The sequence below is a fragment of the Silurus meridionalis genome, chromosome 1 (genome assembly GCF_014805685.1).
Source record: "Silurus meridionalis isolate SWU-2019-XX chromosome 1, ASM1480568v1, whole genome shotgun sequence".
Taxonomy (NCBI): domain Eukaryota; kingdom Metazoa; phylum Chordata; class Actinopteri; order Siluriformes; family Siluridae; genus Silurus; species Silurus meridionalis.
In genome coordinates this window covers 33,773,060-33,789,836 of record NC_060884.1, presented here as the reverse complement: position 1 = coordinate 33,789,836, position 16,777 = coordinate 33,773,060, and positions in this window count along the sequence as shown.

The following is a 16,777-nucleotide window of genomic DNA, read 5'->3' as shown; positions in this document are numbered from 1 at the left end:
TTCTTTGCCATATTTAAAACACGATAATTCAATATATTATAATCATTTTTGCAAAATATCACATTGTTTTGAATGTGTAATTTATTAATTCTACTATTATGTCAATAGATCAGTAGTTCATTTGTTTCTTTAATGACTTTAATATTTTAATATTTTGCCATAATATCATAAAATTTGACCACATAACTCATTAACAAGTCAGTACCTTATTGTTTATGATTTATGACATCTCATAATTTAAATGAAAGATCTGGAAATGTTGTGGCTTTTTTGATGCAATATCTCATTATTTGAATAAATTATAGACATTTTTACTCAGTAAATTGGTAAAATATAAAAAAGGCTGATAATATTGTTTGTGAACTATTAAATAAAAAAAAAAATACTTGTATACATTATTTTCTCAAAATAACAGGTTCATACGTTTAACCCTAACCCTATTTTACCTATTGTACTTAATTATGAAATAAAAGACAGAATATAGTATAAAAATATTTATTTGGAATGAAAAATGTAAAAATTATAAGCAATAACAAAAAATACATGTGAAAAAAAAAAAAAAAAAAAAAATAAAAAAAAAATATATATATATATATATATATATATATATATATATATATATATATATATATATATATATATATATATATATAAACAGTTGTAATAATAATATAATATAACAGAATAATTATATTCAACACAAAACAAGAACTTTTAATATTATTATTATTATTATTATTATTATTATTATTATTATTATTATTAATATTATTGTTATAATGTTTTAGTGACCTACACTGTGTAAAGAGACTGGGATTAAATTCACAAGTAAAGTTGAAAGGAAATTAAGTCACGAGGAAAGTAGAGTAAAAATGATGAATAAAGTGGTGAGTAAAGTCTTGCAAGGGAAGTAAAGTTATCGAAGGAAATGTAAAGTGATGTAAAGTAGAATAAAGTCAGAAAAGAACTGAATTCATGGGGGGGGAGTAATCTGATTATACATGTTAGGCACAGAAGTTATGATAAGAATAAACTTCAGAGTGGAGAAAAATTACAAGTTACAAGTCGAGTAAAATGTTGAGCCAATTGAAAAAATGAGGGAGGTAACGTAACAAATACAATTAACAGGGAGTACAGTTATAATGGAGTACAGTAATGACGGGAGTACAGTTATGAGGGAGTACAGTAATAAGGGGAGTACAGTAATAATGGAGTACAGTTATGAGGGGAGTACAGTAATGAGGGGAGTACAGTAATGAGGGAGTACAGTAATAATGGAGTACAGTAATGAGGGAGTACAGTAATAATGGAGTACAGTAATGAGGGGAGTACAGTAATGACTGGAGTACAGTAATAAGAGGAGTACAGTAATGAGGGAGTACAGTAATAAGGAGTACAGTAATGAGGGAGTACAGTTATGAGGGGAGTACAGTAATAATGGAGTACAGTAATAATGGAGTACAGTAATGAGGGGAGTACAGTAATAAGGGGAGTACAGTAATGAGGGGAGTACAGTTATAAGGGGAGTACAGTAATAATGGAGTACAGTAATGAGGGGATTACAGTAATGAGGGGAGTACAGTTATGAGGGGAGTACAGTAATGAGGGGAGTACAGTTATAAGGGGAGTACAGTAATAATGGAGTACAGTAATGAGGGGATTACAGTAATGAGGGGAGTACAGTTATGAGGGAGTACAGTAATAATGGAGTACAGTAATGAGGGAGTACAGTAATATTGGAGTACAGTAATAAGGGGAGAACAGTAATAATGGAGTACAGTAATGAGGGGAGTACAGTAATATTGGAGTACAGTAATAAGGGGAGAACAGTAATAATGGAGTACAGTAATGAGAGAGTACAGTAATAATGGAGTACAGTAATAATGGAGTACAGTAATGAGGGGAGTACAGTAATGAGGGAGTACAGTAATAAGGGAGTACAGTAATGAGGGAGTACAGTAATAATGGAGTACAGTAATGAGGGAGTACAGTAATGAGGGAGTACAGTAATGAGGGAGTACAGTAATAATGAGTACAGTAATAATGAGTACAGTAATGAGGAGTACAGTAATGAGGGAGTACTGTAATGAGGGGAGTACAGTAATGAGGGGAGTACAGTAATAATGGAGTACAGTAATGAGGGAGTACAGTAATGAGGGAGTACAGTAATGAGGGGAGTACAGTAATAATGGAGTACAGTTATGAGGGGAGTACAGTAATAATGGAGTACAGTAATGAGGGGAGTACAGTAATGAGGGGAGCACAGTTATAATGGAGTACAGTAATGAGGGGAGTACAGTAATAATGGAGTACAGTGATGAGGGGAGTACAGTTTTAATGAGAGTACAGTAATAATGGAGTACAGTAATGAGGGGAGTACAGTTATAATGCAAGTATGAAAATATATGGGGAGTATAGTAATGAGAGGAGTACAGTAATGAGGGAGTACAGTAATAATGGAGTACAGTAATAATGGAGTACAGTTATGAGGGGAGTACAGTAATGAGGGAGTACAGTAATAATGGAGTACAGTAATGAGGGGTGTACAGTAATGAGAGGAGTACAGTAATGAGGGAGTACAGTAATGAGGGGTGTACAGTAATGAGGGAGTACAGTAATAATGGAGTACAGTAATGAGGGGTGTACAGTAATGAGAGGAGTACAGTAATGAGGGAGTACAGTAATGAGGGAGTACAGTAATGAGGGGTGTACAGTAATGAGGGAGTACAGTAATAATGGAGTACAGTAATGAGGGGAGTACAGTAATGAGGGGTGTACAGTAATGAGCACAGAACAGTAATGAGGGGAGTACAGTAATAATCGAGTACAGTAATAATGGAGTACAGTAATGAGGGAGTACAGTAATGAGTACAGTAATAATAGAGTACAGTAATAATGGAGTACAGTAATGAGGGAGTACAGTAATGAGGGGGGTACAGTAATGAGGGGAGTACAGTAATAATAGAGTACAGTAATAATAGAGTACAGTAATGAGGGGTGTACAGTAATGAGGGGAGTACAGTAATAATCGAGTACAGTAAGGAGGGGAGTACAGTAATGAGGGGAGTACAGTAATAATCGAGTACAGTAATGAGTACAGTAATGAGTACAGTAATAATGGAGTACAGTAATGAGGGAGTACAGTAATAATGGAGTACAGTAATGAGGGTGTACAGTAATGAGCACAGAACAGTAATGAGGGGAGTACAGTAATAATGGAGTACAGTAATGACTGGAGTACAGTAATGGGGAGTACAGTAATGGGGGAGTACAGTAATGAGGGGAGTACAGTAATGGAGTACAGTAATGAGGGAGTACAGTAATGGGGAGTACAGTAATGGGGGAGTACAGTAATGGGGAGTACAGTAATGGGGGAGTACAGTAATAATGGAGTACAGTAATGAGGGAGTACAGTAATGAGGGGTGTACAGTAATGAGCACAGAACAGTAATGATGGAGTACAGTAATGAGGGGAGTACAGTAATGGGGGAGTACAGTAATGAGGGGAGTACAGTAATGGGGGAGTACAGTAATGAGGGATTACAGTAATGAGGGGTGTACAGTAATGAGCACAGAACAGTAATGAGGGGAGTAAAAATGATAAGTAAAGTATAATTGACCAGTAAAGTAACCAATAGACGACAGTGTGGTGAAAATGAAATTAAAGCTACAGTTATAAGGAATGGTTGTCAAGGTAACAGTGTGAAAAATGTGAGTTAAATTATAAAAGTGTTCACTCTACACCTAAACACACTGCCCAGACCATGCCTCCGTGCCGAGTCAGTACCCCAGCTCCAACAAAACATCATGTATATCTTAAAATAATACATTGTTCATTTATTATTTATTATTATTTATTTATTTGTATTTATTAGTTTCAGCGTGTGGTTCGGGGCTTCTGTACAAACCATCTATAAACTCTGTATTGACGTGTGGATGTGAGATGAGAAGTCATCCTTCTGTTTTATCGCTGAAGATCAGGAAATGATATCCGTTTTAATTATTTCCCAAACACCTTTTACACACTCACACACAGTACACAGCTTTGTGTTAATAAGGACCCTGTGTGTATTTGCAAGTGTGTGTTAGCGGTTTGTGAGTGCAGTGTTGCAGTTCGTCTCTCTCGGCGATGTGTCCGTGATTTCGGAGTGATAACCACAAGGGGGCGTGTCCACGAGGTTCTGGGCCTCACGTTAAAACCCATTTCTATTTCTTGTGCTATTTTCATACATGTCGTTCTTTTTTATATCTCAGATGTACAGTGCAGAGTTCTATCCGATGTGAAATAAAGGTTTGTTTTACTTTTAATTCCGTCTCATTTCTGTGCATTACTGAAGTCCGATCCGATCCAATCTTTTTTTTCAACGCAAGCATTCTCATCTTACCTGAACTGCATTCCAGGTGGGGAATAAACCACTGGAGGTCCTCCTCAAGAACCTGGTACCTGTTTCATACTTAGGATGTCAAAAGTATTTGGACACCTGGCTTTTCTACCCATATGTGGTTCTTTCACCAAAAAGAAAAGTGTATGAGATTTTCTCCTTTACTTCCACTAGGAGACACAAACCTGTTCCACAAAAAGCACAAATCCAGCTCCATGAAGATCTGCTTTCAATGGATTGGAGTAGAAGATCTCCTACTATGAAGCTCCAAACCTTTTAAATAATGAATGTGGACACTGACTGCACCCCAGGCCTCCTCACCTCACCTACATCACCTTTGTGGCTAAATGAACCTCCACAAAATCTAGTGGAACATCTTCACAGAAAAGTAGAGGTTCTTAAAAGTGGGAATTATTAGTGGACATTATTGTGGTTTGAAGTGGAAGCTTAGTGGATAAAGCATCTCATTTTGGATCCAAAGGTCATGAGTTCAAATCCCAGCCATGCCAAGCTGCCACTCTTGGGCCCCCTGAGCAAGACCTGGGAGTTATTTTAGACAGCAACTTGTCTTTCAAAAATCATATCAACCAAGTTACAAAAACAGCCTTCTTTCATCTGAGAAATATTTCTAAGTTAAGAAACATGTTGTCTATATCTGATGCAGAGAAGCTCGTCCATGCGTTCATGACCTCCAGAATAGACTACTGTAATGCATTACTAGGTGGATGTCCTGCATCATTAATAAACAAGCTTCAGTTAGTTCAGAATGCAGCAGCCAGAGTTCTCACAAGGTCTAGAAAATATGATCACATAACCCCGATCTTATCGTCCCTACATTGGCTTCCTGTTAAGTTTCGAATAGACTACAAACTACTGCTACTCACTTATAAAGCACTAAATGGTTTGGCTCCTATGTATCTCTCCAGTCTTTTAACACGCTACAATCCGTCACGCTCCCTGAGATCTCAAAACTCAAAAGCTGATTTGAGACAATGTCTGTTGTGAAACGCGCTATAGAAATAAACTTGACTTGACTTGACTTGACCCTTAACTCATAGCTGCTCAGGTATATGAATGAGATTAATGTAAGTTGCTCTAGACAAGGGTGAGTGCCAAATAAAGTAAATGTATAACAACAAATGAGAAGTAAATGTGGAATGAGATGCTCAAATAAAAATGTATAGTTTTGGTAGAGATTCAGTTGGAAGAAGGAAGTCATCATTATCCAAGCTTTTTCTTTTATTAAGGCAAATGTCATGTGATTAGACGGAGGCCAAGAGTCATCCAGATGGAAATGTCAGGCACATCATTATTTCACCTTTCAGCTAACGTCTGTGATTCATCTTCTTCTTCTTTTTTTCATCCATGACACTCCTTAAAGCTAATAAGTATAATAAGCCGATTTCCAGAGAAGCGGATCAGCTGCTTTCGCCCAATCATTTTCCAGGATGTTCCACTATTTGTTTGTGCTGAAACAGCGCTCAGCCTCATTTTACTGTTTTTCTCACGTTATTGTTCTCATCACGTTTATTCTGATCTCCTCGAGGACGTCTGGTTTCATGCTCTGGAAACGAGAAGGCGAGAGTTTTGGATAGTCGCATATGTTTCAGGACACCTGGAGGAAAGAAATAAGCAGGATGATAAGTGGGCGGAGTCACACAAATGTATGATATGTTTATTTAATTTCTGATATTTGAAAGCAAGAAGAGTCAGAGAACAATCCAAAAAAATCTACTCTCTCTCTCTCTCTCTATCTCTCTCTCTCTCTCTCTCTCTTAAGATTCCAAGGTTGAGAACGTTTTATTGACATGGGTTTAAAAAAAAAAACTAAATTACTAATAAAATAAAAATAAAATATGTATATATAAAATAATAGTTACAATAAATAAGCATTTTTAATAAAAATAGTAAATAAATATGTGATATATAAAGTGTAGGGTGTGTGTGTGTGTGTGTGTGTGTGTGTGTGTGTGTGCACTAAATGACTTGACCTCTCTTTCTACCTCTCTCATACTCTCTTCTTCATCTCTCTGTTGCTCTCTTTTACTTTTTCTTTTACACTCTCTCTCTCTCTCTCTCTCTCTCTCTCTCTCTCTCTCTCTCTCTTTCAGTTTTCAGATTTGAAAGTTGATTTATTGGTATGTCAGATGTGGACGTTTGTCTCCCCAAAGCTCAGCTACAGACTCGTATAACAAACAAGCAAATAACTACAGAGTTCAAACTAAATACAGTGTGAAAACATGGGGTGGAAGAACAGAATAAATAATAAAATCTAATTATTTTTTTTTTATAAATTCAATAATTAAATAAATAATAAAATCACCATTTAATAAATAATAAACACAATATCAGTATATACACACAGTGGATATAAAATCTCAACACACCCTTATGCAATAAGGTTTTTAAAATGCTAAATTAATCTTTAATGTGATTTTTCAACAAAAACTTTGAGAAATTTTTAAAGAATGAAGTCAAGTTTATTTCTATAGCGCTTTTCACAACAGACATTGTCTCAAAGCAGCTTTACAGAAATCAACAGTTAAGGTGGATGGTGTGTATTTATCCCTGATGATCAGCCGTGGAGACTGTGGCAAGGAAAAACTCCCCTAGATGTAATGGGGAAGAAACCTTGAGAGGAACCAGACTCAAAAGGGGAACTCATCCTTATTTGGGTGACATCAAGAGTTTGATCATAAATCTTTCAACAATACAGAACACTGGAGAGTGAGAACTAACATGAGCACTGGAGTATAAGATCAACAGTCTTTGGTGTAAAAGTAGGAGCTACTGAGCTCAACATTTGTGATCACCACAGATCCACTATGAGCTTCTCCATGCCAGAGCCTTTAAACACTCCAGGAAGTCCAATGTCAAACTCCACACATGTAGCGGGATCCAATTGGCACTGGTACGTCTCTAGATGGTTCAGGATGTTTGCGAGTTCTGCATCTACTTCTTCAAAGGTCCATAATCTTCATGAGGTGGGACGTGACTGGAGCTGGAGCAAACTCAGGAAGCCTCGGGATGGGGAGAGAAAGAGAAGCAGTGGAGAGGAATTAGCGTAGCTGCTGTTCATGATATTAACAGCACAAGTTGATAATGTGCATGTGATCAGATCAAATAAACTGTGAAGCTCAGTGTGGCTCCCAACCGAGACAACCTGTAGGAGGAGGTGTGGGTTTGGTCACACAGGAGACGTGGAATGATTCCTGTAAATGCGAACGTAACTCGACTAATGACATCATGATTTTTTCACAGCATGTGTACCAGGAATTCTCTCTGATTAAACTTTTCACCACGCGGCAGAAAGACGCTTTTGCTTGGACATCTGATGAATAACGTAAATTGAAAGAACTCCCAAGTGCATGTGTTTTTCGTGTGCGTTGGTAATAACAAATGATGAACGACAGCAAATGCGCCAGGGTTCGAACGATTCAATCGATTTCGTGTTGTATGTTCAGTAGACAACATGCACTAGGATTGCGAAATGAAAATAAACTAACCTAATATGAACCATTTTTGTGATAGTGAGGGTCCGGCCCAACACAGACAGCAGGAGTGGGAGAAAAGGAGTCGATATGTTGCCAGAAAAAGACAAAACATACAAAATATTTAGTTTCCATGTACATTTTTTTCTTTATTTTGACCTGGGGGTGCACAAATTTTTGCACACCATGTTGGCCAGGCTCTCTGACGATTCTGTTAAAAGCTCTGTGTTTAATATTGCTCTTTACTCAGACCTTCAGAAAGAAGAACTGGCTTTGCTTTTAGCTCGAACAGAGGCTTCAGACGGTTTATACCCCAGTGGCAGCGTAACACTTTGTCATCTAAACTTCCACTGAACCGTAAAAAGATGAAGGCCAAATGACCCCACACACACACACACACACACACACAAAGGACGAGGAACTGCAATAAAAGTCACCTCGGCACAAAAGGAATTCATTGTACATCTAAGTAAACACCCAAAAGCTTAAAAAAAGGTCATAGTACAGAAAAAGGACCTGAAACTAAAGAACTACATAAAGGTATTGATTTAGAACCATGTCTTCTACAAACGCTGGCAGAGACTCTCCTGCTCCTACTGGAGTAAAAAAAAAAACTTCAGGCCAACGATCTCTCAGGTTTAAATGCCGCCATATTTTATTGCAATATATAACAGCTAGCATAAGCCAAGAATACAAATAACATGACTAGCTGAAATAGCTGACCTCTTGGCTTACCACAGAATTACCTCAGAATTACATCAGAATTACCTCAGACGCTGCTGGGAACACCTGAGAAGCATGGTGCTGGTAGCTTCATGTGTTAGAGACACTGTTCTACAGCTGGAATGAAAAGTTATTGATGAATAAAGCCAAAGAAGAAAAATGACAAACTTGATGCTGGCGCAGATCTTCACGATTCAACATCAGCATCTTCTTCTTTCGGCTTCTTCCATTAGGGGTCTCACAGCAGATCATCCGTCTCCATACCGTCCTCTACATCTGCCTCTTTCAAACCAACTACCTGCATGTCTTCCCTCACCACATCCATAAACCTCCTCCTTGGTCTTCCTCTTTTCCTCCTTCCTGGTGTCTCCATTAATGTTCTCTTCCTTCAGAATCTCCCCTACGCCGTTTCTCCTTCCATCCACACCATGATAGAACAGTTTAAACCCTCTGCGGTCTCTGTAGGCGTCTTCCTCCTCTCCTTCTCCTCCTTTGGCTTTGGTTTGCCTCTTTATTATATTCTATATAATTATTACATTCCACTTTTTTTTCTACATTTCAAATAGATTTAATCCTTTTTAAATCTTCTATGTATTATTGCATAAAAACATAAAAGCTAAAAGGTCAATAAATTGTTTTGTAGTTCGGTGAATACTGAATATATTGGTTATGTGTTCCAGATGTTTGTTGCATCATAAAATCGAATTTTAACCACAACTCAGGGCAAAACATATAGATTTAAACACAAGCTTTCCTGTAGAATAAAACTGAGATTGACAAAAAAGCAGCAGGCGACAAAAGAAAAGAGAAACGGCTCGGGCTGTTTGATTGGCTGGTTCTTTTCCACTTCTATAATTACAGCTGCAGTGGTTGGGAGGTCCTGGGGGGATTTTTTTCCAGAGGCTGCATAATGCTTGGAATGGAAATGTTGTTGGTTATACGTTTTAATACGAGGTAATTATAATAATAATTATAGAACTGTTCAAATAAACAAAACCACAATTTTTATTCAGAGAAATATTGAAGAGCTTCTTGAGGATTATCTCCTTTAATAAACATGTAAATGAATTTCTCCTTGTAGAATAATGAGAAAAAACAGCGATCAGGAAATACAGAAAATTGAACATAGGATTTTTGGTAAACTTATGTGTAACTGTTGTTCATTACAGATAAAAATGTTGTGAATTCTCAGTCATGTGTTCAGGACACTTGTACAGTTGAACCCTGTAAAGCATGTAATCATGAAGCAGACTTTGTGCAGGTTTATTGTCATGCTAGAACAGGTTTTGGGTCTCCTGGTTCAAGTGAAGAGAAAAGTTCATACTCCTGCATCCAAAGACATCCTGTGCAATTACGTGCCTCCAACTTGGGGGTGCACACACTTTTGGCAATATGGTGTATCAGTATAAGTAAATCAAGCATCAAACTGTATACATATACACACATGATTATATTTAGTGAAATTATTTTAACAAGAAGTCTGACTGAAGAATCTGATATAAAGCAAACACACACACACACACACACACACACACACACACACACACACACACACACACACACACACACAATTTATATCAATAACCTACAAGCACACCAATAATGTACAGCAAAACCTACAAACACACACACACACACACACACACACACACACACACACACACACACACACACACACTCACACACACACACACGATTTACATCAATAACCTACAAGTACACCAATAATGTACAGCAAAACACACACACACACACACACACACACACACACACACACACACACACACACACAATTTATATCAATAACCTACAAGCACACCAATAATGTACAGCAAAACCTACAACACACACACACACACACACACACACACACACACACACACACACACACACACCAAACATGTACATCAAGAACCTACACACACACACACACACACACACACACACGATTTACATCAATAACCTACAAGTACACCAATAATGTACAGCAAAACCTACAAACACACACACACACACACACACACAAACATGTACATCAAAACCTACACACACACAACACACACACACACACACACACACACACACCAAAATGTGCATCAAGAACCTACACACACACACACACACACACACACACACACACACACACACACACACGCACACAGTCACCAAAATGTGCATCAAGAACCTACACACACCCCAACAATGTACATCAAAACCTACACACACACACACACACACACACACACACACACACACACACACACACAAAATGTACATCAAGAACCTACACACACACACACACACACACACACACACACACACCAAATATTTACATCAAAACCCTACAAACCTATACACACACACACACACACACACACACACACACACACACACACACGCACACACAAAAATACATCAAAACCTACACACCCCAACAATGTACATCAAGAACCTACACACACACACACACACACACACAGAAATGTACATAAAAAATCTGCACACATACAAAAAATTACATCAAATATACACACACTAAAAAAAAAATGTCCATTAAACATCAACACACACACACACACACACACACACACACACACACAAAAAATTTACATCAAACATACACACACACACGCACAAAATGTACATCAAAAATCCACACACAACAAATTTGATTATAAGTGAATGGCCATCGTTAAAATGCTACAGAAATTCAAGAAATTGAAGTTGCAGGGGGGTAAAGAGAGAGAGAGAGAGAGTGTGTGTGTGTGTGTGTGTGTGTGTGTGTGTGTGTGTGTGTGTGTGGTCAGCCACAATGCTGATACATTTGCAAATGCACCGTGTGGTGTAAATGTCCGTGATGGAGGTAACGGAAATCCCCATGATCTTCACAGCCATCTTCACTATCCATTACAGAGTCTTTCAAAAAGGGTTTCAGCTTTATGTCTGAAAGATCCAGGTGTAATTAATAGGTTACTGATCTTCTGATTCTATCGACAAGTCCGGTAGTTGAGGAGGTGTGATGAGGTTGATGATGTGTGATGTTTGTGTCTAAATGGCAGGTCTGGTGTCCAGAGATTGAGATCCTTACTGGTTGTCAATCCAATCAGATTTGCCAAGATTAAGCTCCTGAGGATTGATTTTCCTTCAGGGACATCTGAAAGTCAGGCTGATGTCTTGAAGGAGTCTTTGCGAGGTGGATAAAAGAAAAGTGAAGTGAAGCTGGGTGTCATCATTGTACACTTGATGGAATAAGCCAAGGGATCTGAGCACTGAGCACAGGGATTTAGTATACAGAAGGAACAAGAGGGGGCTGAGTACTGATCCCTGAGGGACTTTACAGGAAGGCTGTGGCAGAGAAGGATCTGAAGCATTCCAAGTTATATAGATGTATTCTATATGAATGGTAAGACAGAGTGTGGTTCATAATCTCCAAATCAATAGTAAAAATAGAATCTGGCCATTCATATGGTCAAGAAGTGATCAGAGATTATAGAGGACAGGAACAGAAGGTTTCTTTTTGGGTTTGTGGAACGCATTGGAACCAGAATGTCCAGAAATGCAGGAGGTCATTCGGTTTCTGATATGAAAAGAGCTACAGTATATGAGAATGCTCTGTAGTTAGAAGGTTCAGTGTAGGGTGCCCAATGGCTTGAAGGCCACGATCCACACCACAACCAAATATGAACAAATCAGGCAAGTGGTTTTTAATAGTGATGGCTATGGGATAATGCAATAAAAGTTTGGGGATCAGGAAAAACTTCAACGCTCTCAACTCACACCTGAAACTCCAGCCAATCGTAGCCAGCTACCAAATGAGGATGGCTTCTCCCTCTAAGTCTGGATTCTCTCAAGGTTTCTTCCTCATAACATCTAAGGGAGTTTCTCCTTGCCACAGTCACCATGGGATAAATATACATTGTTTACCTTCACTCTTGAATTCTGTAAAGCTGCTTTGTGACAATCTCTGTTGTGAAAAGCGCCATAGAAATAAACTTGACTTGACTTGAATATTTACACCTGAACCTCTAGCAGCCAATTACAATACACTATTTCTATATTTCTATTTCAATACACTATTATCTTCTCATCCCTACACTGTCTACCTGCTAAGTTTTTAATTGACTACAAACTACTGCTTCTTACTTATAAAAGACTAAATGGTTTCCCCATGTCTCTAGTCTTCTAACACGCTACAATCCGTCACGCTCCCTGAGATCTCAAAACTCTGGACTTCTAGTAGTTCCTAGAATAGCAAAGTCCACTAAAGGTGGTAGAACATTCTCACATTTAGCTCCTAAACCTTGGAATAGTCTTCCTGACAGTGTTCAGGGCTCAGACACACATCACATCAGAACCTTGTGCTCCAGAACATCTGATCACATGCACATTATCAACTTGTGCTTGTTAATAGCATGAACAGCAGCTACGCTAATTCCTCTCCACTGCTTCTCTTTCTCTCCCCATCCCGAGGCATCCTGAGGTTGCTCCATCTCCAGTCGCGTCCCACCTCATAACTATTGTGTACCTTTAAAGAAGTAGACGCCTCCAAACATCCCGAACCATCTAGAGACGTACCAGCACCATTTGGATCCCACTTAATGTGCCGTTTGTACACTGGACCTCTTAAGTGTTTAAAGGCTCTGGCATGAAGAAGCTGGTGTTGGATTTGTGATGATCAAAATTTTTAGCTATTTTATGAGTTGCTCAGTAGATCCTAGTTTTATCATCACAAATGACTGTAGAAGACTGTAGAAAGAACATCAGTCATAATCACACATTCCAGTGCTCATTTTACTTCTCACTCTCCAGTGTTTTGTTTAAAAACTATAAGCACACTCTTGATGTCACCTAAATGAGGATGGGTTCATTTTGAGTCTGGTTCCTCTCAAGGTTTCTTCCTCATAACATCTAAGGGAGTTTTTCCTTCACCACAGTCTCCATGCTGCTCATCAGGGATAAACACACATCATTCACCTTCACTGTTAAATTCTGTAAAGCTGCTTTGAGACAATGTCTGTTGTGAAAAGCGCCTGAACCTCTAGCGGCTGGAACCCTGAGCAAGGCCCTTAACACTCAACTGCTGAGTGAGAATAAGATAAATCTGTCGCTCTGTATACGGGCATCTGCAGAATGCTATGTGTATGTCCCTAAGGCTATTGTTTTACAGTGTTTGAGGAAAAAAAGTGAATGAAGTTATTAGATTAGATTAGATTAGATTAGATTAGATTAGATTAGATTAGATTAGATCAGATCAGATCAGATTAGATTGGATTAAACATTATTGTCACTGTGCAAAGTACAAGTACAGGGCCAATGAAATGCAGCTATAGTCAAGTCAAGTCAAGTTTATTTCTATAGCGCTTTTTACAACAGACATTTTCTCAAAGCAGCTTTACAGAAATCACCAGTGAAGGTGAATGGTGTGTATTTATCCCTGATGAGCAGCCATGGCGACTGTGGCAAGGAAAAACTCCCTTAGATGTAATGGGGAAGAAACCTTAAGAGGAACCAGACTCAAAAGGGGAAACCATCCTCATTTGGGTGACATCAAGAGTTTGATCATAAACCTTTCAACAATACAGAACACTGGAGAGTGAGAACTAACATGAGCACTGGAGTATAAGATTAGAAGTAAATGTTCTTTCAACAGTCTTTGGTATAAAAGTAGGAGCTACTGAGCTCAACATTTGTGATCATCACAGATCCAGCACCAGCCTTTCCATGCCAGAGCCCCCAAACACTTCAGGAAGTCCAATGCCAACTCCACACATGTAGTGGGATTCAATTGGCACTGGTACGTCTCTAGATGGTTCAGGATGTTTGCGAGTTTGGCAGCTACTTCTTTAAAGTCCATAATCTTCATGAGGTGGGACGTGACTGGAGCTGGAGCAAACTCAGGATGCCTCGGGATGGGGAGAGAAAGAGAAGCAGTTTTAATCTGCACTTAAACTGGGAGAGTGTGTCTGAGCCCCGAACACTGTCAGGAAGACTATTCCAGAGTTTAGGAGCTAAATGCAAAAATGCTCTACCACCTTCAGTGGACTTTGCTATTCTAGGAACTACTAGAAGCCCAGAGTTTTGAGATCTCAGGGAGCGTTACGGATTGTAGCGTGTTAAAAGACTGGAGAGATACATGGCGGCCAATCCATTTAGTGCTTTATAAGTGAGTAGCAGTAGTTTGTAGTCTATTCGAAACTTAACAGGAAGCCAATGTAGGGACGATAAGATCGGGGTTATGTGATCATATTTTCTTGACCTTGTGAGAACTCTGACTGCTGCATTCTGGACTAACTGAAGCTTGTTTATTAATGACGCAGGACATCCACCTAGTAATGCATTACAGTAGTCTATTCTGGAGGTCATGAACGCATGGATGAGCTTCTCTGCATCAGATATAGACAACATATTTTTTAGCTTAGAAATATTTCTAAGGTGAAAGAAGGCTGTTTTTGTAACTTGGTTGATGTGATTTTTAAAAGATAAGTTGCTGTCTAAAATAACTCCCAGGTCTTTTACTGTTGAACTAGTGGTTACAGAACATCCTTCTAAATGCAGGTTGAGATGCTGGAGCTTCTGTATACTGTTTTTTGGGCCGATGAGCAAAATCTCTGTCTTATCAGAATTTAAAAGTAGAAAGTTATGGGTCATCCAATCTCTTATTTCCTTAACACACTCAGTTATCCGGGTTAATTGAGTGTATCGCCTGGTTTAGATGAGATATATAGCTGAGTATCATCAGCATAACAATGGAAGCTAATTCCATGCCTTCTAATTATATTTCCTAAGGGAAGCATGTATATTGTAAAGAGCAGGGGTCCTAGAACTGAACCTTGTGGCACGCCATAGTTCACTAGCATTAGCCTGGATAGCTCTCCATTTAAATCTACGAAATGGTAACGATCAGACAGGTAGGATTTAAACCAGCTTAATGCCTGTCCCTGAATGCCAATGTAATTCTGTAAGCGATCTAGGAGAAGATCATGATCTATAGTGTCGAACACAGCACTAAGATCTAGTAAAACTAACAGCGAGATGAAGCCTTGGTCTGAAGATAAAAACAGGTCATTAGTAATAGAAATAAATAAGTATATACAGTATACACATATGTACAGTATATAAACGTATTATTGGAGTGCAAAGGCACAATATATATATATATATATATATATATATATATATATATAAAATACAGTATAAGGTGCAAATGTAAAAATAAACACACAAAAGTATTATTTGAAAAGTGATAAGCAGTAAGGAAGTGTGCAAAATAATTAGCATAATGCTGGTCATCAAGCTAATGCTAACAGTCAACAGTCACGTTTTCCTGACTGAGTTTCCTGAGAGCACGGCTCTACGTCTTACAGAGAACCGGAGAATGAAATATTGATTCAAACATCTTCAGGTTGATTTGATAAACGACAGCAGATCAACATTGAAGTGTAAAACTCTGACAGCTGTGACAGCAGCGTAGCGTCAGACCCCGCGTTTACGCCAGGTCTGATAACGTTATCGTCTCTATAGCAACGCGCGAACTCGTACCGTGGACCTTCGGGGGAAAAGGAACGGAAATAAAGTACGAATAATCCGTTGAAATCATTTAACGCTGGAATTACATGGATGTGTTTGAGCCCTCGGGTGAAGAGAGCGCGAGCAAGATTTCCCCCACAGCCCTGATTCATTTACGCGTCTTATTAAATTGCTGTAATTTCGCAAGGTGTTGAATTAGCAAGAGCAGCATTAGCGTAATTGTTATTTACCCCTCTGTAATGCCAGTGAGTCACGCAGACGCTCTAATCAGCGCTAGGCATCAGCGCCTCGTTAGCAGATTAGCTCAGCGCCGAAACAACGGAATGTTACAGCAGAGTGAATGTGATGGAGGAGATTTTTTTGGTTTGTCTTTGTATATTCTTTTAGTTCGGTGTGTGTGTGTGTGTGTGTGTGTGTGTGTGTGTGTGCAATGGAGGGCTATCAAGGTCTAAATCCAATCAGAATCACTGACTTATGTTTTAATATATTTTTGTCCATAAATGCGTATTAAATTATTCCCAATTGTTCATTTTTATTTCATAGCGTTTCTCTCAGGTGCACTACTTCCTGTATGGCAGTTTTAGCCAATCAGATTTCAGCATCACATCCCGTGTTACCAGGGTTGAAGAAATGTGCCTTAAGCAGGTGCAACAT